Source organism: Saccopteryx bilineata, chromosome 8 (genome assembly GCF_036850765.1).
Source record: "Saccopteryx bilineata isolate mSacBil1 chromosome 8, mSacBil1_pri_phased_curated, whole genome shotgun sequence".
Taxonomy (NCBI): Eukaryota; Metazoa; Chordata; class Mammalia; order Chiroptera; family Emballonuridae; genus Saccopteryx; species Saccopteryx bilineata.
In genome coordinates this window covers 93843180-93848211 of record NC_089497.1, presented here as the reverse complement: position 1 = coordinate 93848211, position 5032 = coordinate 93843180, and the positions used below count along the sequence as shown (strand labels likewise).

Here is a 5032-nt window from a genome sequence, read left to right as displayed (position 1 = left end):
ATAAATACAGATGCTACAATGTTAAACAAAATACTAACAAACTGAATAGAACAACACATTAAAAAATAATTCATTATGATCAATTGGGATTCAACCCAGAATCACAAAGGATGATTCAACATACATAAAATGGTTGACACAGGGATCAGGAACGTATGGCTCACAAGTCAGATGTGGCTCTCTTGGTGGCTGTATCTGGCTTACAGACAAATCTTTAATAAAAATAATAATAATGTTAAAAATATAAAACATTCTTATGTATTACAATCCATTCATTTTCTACCACTTTTGCTCAAGGTTGCTGGTGATTGCTGGAGCCAATCACAGCTGTCCTCCGGGACAACACCAAATTTTTATTGAATAATGATTAATGTACACGGGTTGTTGTATGGCTCTCATGGAATTACATTTTAAAATATGTGGCTTTCATGGCTCTCTCAGCCAAAAAGTTTCCCAACCCCTGGGTTAATGTAATACACCATATCAACAAAACGAAGAACAAAAACCATATGATCCTATCAATAGATGCAGAAAAGGCATTTGATAAAATATAACATTATTTTATGTTTAAAACACTCAACAAAATGGGTATAGAAGAAAAATATTTCAACATAATAAAATCCATCTATGATAAACCATCAGCTAACATCATATTAAATGGCATAAAACTGAGGACTTTTCTACTAAAATCAGGAACAAGAGAAGGTTTTCCACTCTCTCCTCTTTTATTCAATTTAGTGCTGGAAGTTCTAGCCAGAGCAATCAGACAAAAAAAGAAATAAAATGAATTCATATTGGGGAAGTAGAAGAAAAGGTTTCATTTTTTTGCAGATGATACAATCTTATATATCAAAACCCCTAAAGATTCCACACACACACACACACACACACACACACACACACACACACACACAAAAACTACTAGAAACCATAAACCAATACAGTAAGGTCGCAGGATACAAAATTAATATATAGAAGTCCATTGCCTTCCTATATGCCAACAATGAAACATCAGAAAACAAACTAAAAAAAAATCCCCTTCATGATTGCAACAACAAAAATAAAATACCTAGGAATATACATAACAAAGAATGTAAAGGACCTATATAATGAAAACTACAAAACATTAAGAAAAATTGAAAGATACAATGAATGGAAAAATATTCCTATTCTTGGATAGGAAGAATAAATATAGTCAAAAGTACTGTATTACCCAAAGCGATATACAAATTTAATGCAATTCCCATCAAAATTCCAATGTCATTTTTTAAAGAAATGGAACAAAAAATCATCAGGTTTATATGAAACTATAAAGAACCCCGAATAGCCAAAGCAATCCTAAGGAAAAAGAAGGAAGCTGGAGGCATTATAATACCTGACTTCAAATTATATTATAGAGCCATGGCAATCAAAACAGCATGGGCCTGGCAGAAAAATAGACACTCAGACCAATGGAACAGAATAGAAAGGCGAGAAATAAAACCACATATAGACCCTGGCTGGTTGGCTCAGTGGTAGAGCATCGAACTGGAGTGCAGGAGTCACGGGTTCAATTCCCGGCCAGGGCATACAGGAGAAGCGCCCATCTGCTTCTCCACCGCTTCCCCTCTCCTTCCTCTCTGTCTCTCTCTTCCCCTCCTGCAGCCAAGGCTCCATTGGAGCAAAGTTGGCCTGGGCGCTGAGGATGGCTCCATGGCCTCTGCCTCAGGCACTAGAATGGTTCTGGCTGCAACTGAGTGATGCCCCAGGTGGGCAGAGAATCATCCCCTGGTGGGCATGCCAGGTCAATCCCGGTCGGGCACATGCGGGAGTCTGTCTGACTGCCTCCCCGTTTCCAACTTCAGAAAAATACAAAAAAAAAAAAACCCACAAACAAACAAACAAACAAACAACAAAAAAAAAACCCCACAAATAATTTTTGATAAAGGGGCCAGAAACACACAATGGAGAAAGAAAAGCCTGTTCAACAAATGGTGCTGGGAAAACTGAAAAGCCACATGCAAAAGAATGAAACTCGATGACAGTTTATTCCCTTGTACTAAAATTAATTCAAAATGGATCAAAGACCTAAATATAAGACCTGAAACAATAAATTCCATAGAAGAAAACATAGGTACTATACTCACGGACCTTGGTTATAAAGAGCACTTTATGAATTTGACTCCAAAGGCAAAGGAAGTGAAGGTAATGATAAATAAATGGGACTACAACAGACTAAGTAGCTTTTGCACAGCAAGAGAAACTGACAACAAAATAAACAGACAGACAACTAAATGGCTGATGATATTTTCAAACAACAGCACAGATAAAGACCTAATATCCAAAATATACAAAGAACTCACAAAACTCAACAACAAACAATCAAACAGTCCAATAAAAAATATGGGAAGAGGACATAAACAGACACTTCTCTCAGAAAGAAATATAAATGGCCAACAGATATATGAAAAGATGCTCATCTTCACTAGCTATTAGAGAAATACAAATCTGAACTACAATGTGATACCACCTCACGTCTGTTAGATTAGCTAATTATCAACAAGACAGGTAATAACAAGTGTTAGAGAAGCTGTGGAGTAAAAGGAACCCTCATCCACTATTGGTGGGAATGTAAAGTAGTACAACGATTATGGAAGAAAGTATGGTGGTTCCTTAAAAAATTAAAAATAGAACTACCATATGACCCAGCAACCCCTCTACTGGGTATATACCCCCATAACTCAAGAACACTGGTACGTAAAGACACATGCACCCTCATGTTCATTGCAGCACTGTTCACAGTGGCCAAGACATGGAAACAACCAAAGAGCCCTTCAATAGATGATTGGAAAAAAAAGATGTGGTACATATACACTATGGAATACTACTCAGCCACAAGAAATGATGACATCAGCTCATTTACAACATCATGGATGGACTTTGATAACATTATACTGAGTGAAATAAGTAAATCAGAAAAAATAAAGAACTATATGATTCCATACATAGGTGGGACACAAAAATGAGACTCATGGACATGGATAAGAGTGTGGTGGTTATGAGGGGGGGGAGTAAAAGGAGGGGTAGGAGGGAGAGAAGGGCACAAAGAAAACCAGATAGAAGGTGACAGAAGACAATTTGATTTTAGGTGATAGGTGTGCAACATACTCAATTGACAAAATAACCAGGAGATATTCTCTCTGATCCTATATACCCTGATTGATCAATGTCACCCCATTAAAATTAATAATAAAAATAAATAAATAAAACTTTAGAAATACTGGTTATGCATCAGAAAACATTAATATACTTATACCATATGCACCATTATTACAGCTTAATAAAGTACACAATATCTATAAAAATTAAAAATTGAGTAAATTTTCCCTGGCCGGTTGGCTCAGTGGTAGAGCGTCGGCCTAGGGTGCGGAGGACCCGGGTTCGATTCCTGGCCAGGGCACACAGGAGAAGCACCCATTTGCTTCTCCACCCCTCCGCTGCGCTTTCTCTCTGTCTCTCTCTTCCCCTCCCGCAGCCAAGGCTCCATTGGAGCAAAGATGGCCCGGGCACTGGGGATGGCTCTGTGGCCTCTGGCTCAGGCACTAGAGTGGCTCTGGTCGCAACATGGCGACGCCCAGGATGGGCAGAGCATCGCCCCCTGGTGGGCAGAGCATCGCCCCATGGTGGGTGTGCAGGGTGGATCCCGGTCAGGCGCATGCGGGAGTCTGACTGTCTCTCCCTGTTTCCAGCTTCAGAAAAATGCAGAAAAAAAAAATTGAGTAAATTTTAATATAGCAAATATATATATATATAATGTTCTAAAAATGAATACCTTTTATGTTAATATAATATATTTAAGTGTCAAATAACTATGAAAATTTTGCAGAGACTGATAAAGGGGTTGTTTTTTTAGTATACAAAATTTATTACTGATAGTATGAAAATACTATAAACCTAATGAAAATTATTTCTAAAGACATATCTAAATAGTATAATGAATTAGTTGATAAACAAGTTTCAAGTTCTGTCTGAATAAAATGTCATTTACATAAACAGAAGTCATTTATCACTAAGACATTGGAAAATTTAATTTGAAACAATGCAGCATTAGTGCCTGCATTCATGCCAATAAAGATATAATTTGGTAGTTTTCTGAAAGGCAAATTGGTATCATATGTCTAGAATCTTTTATATGTTTTGATCTATATTTATTCTTTATTATAACAAAATAATTAGAATTATAGGCAAAAATTATATGCACGAATATTAGTCTCAGCAATATTTATTATACAAAATCAGAAAAACATTGAATTTTCAACTGTGTTTGGCATTGACATGTCCTCTTTGATTTGGGAATTATATTTTTATAATATTGGGAATGTTTATGACCTAGCATACTGCAGCTGCAACTATCATTCAAATTTTTACACTGATCATACTTGCTAATTACAACTAGGATGTAAAATAGTTTTAATATTAAACTACATTGAAATGGAAGAAATTAATACAGAGCTATATTTTAGAAGTAGTATATTTATTGGGAGATTGCAGTGTGTAGGCAGCATTAGCCAATTAAAAACACCAGGGTAGTTCTTGAATAAAGAGTTAAAGCAAAAGATTACTTTCACAATTGAGTGGTATATATCAAAACAAGCATTCTACCTAATGGCCACCCTTGTGGCAAATGAAATGAAAAGCTACACTTTACAATAAAAGATCATTTGTGCAGTTTATGTATTTTTAGAAACCTTTTCTTCTCCTTGGTATGTTGACTGATTTCAGCTTGGTCTTCATTTCAGCAAAATATATTTCATTTATTTACTCTTGTAATTTATCAAGAATTCATGTTTCCGGTGCAAGTGTTCTCTCTCCATGACTCACTTTATCCTTTCAGGAATCTGCCTGCTAGAGTGTGACATATACAACACTATGTAATTAAAAAATCTAATATATTCCTATTTAAAATGTGGATCTAATATTATTTCCTCAGGACACAGTATTGTTCACAAATGAAGGAAAACAAACCACTCTTTCATTAGATTCTAAAAGTATT

The 5032-nt window shown here is 35.9% G+C and overlaps 1 non-coding gene across 1 annotated transcript; it reads left to right on the top strand.

Moving 5' to 3' along the window:
* Window positions 1-3363: 3363 nt before the first annotated feature.
* TRNAP-AGG (transfer RNA proline (anticodon AGG)) lies at window positions 3364-3439 on the top strand. Its single transcript has one exon. It is a non-coding gene; the product is annotated as a tRNA-Pro (tRNA).
* Window positions 3440-5032: the final 1593 nt, after the last annotated feature.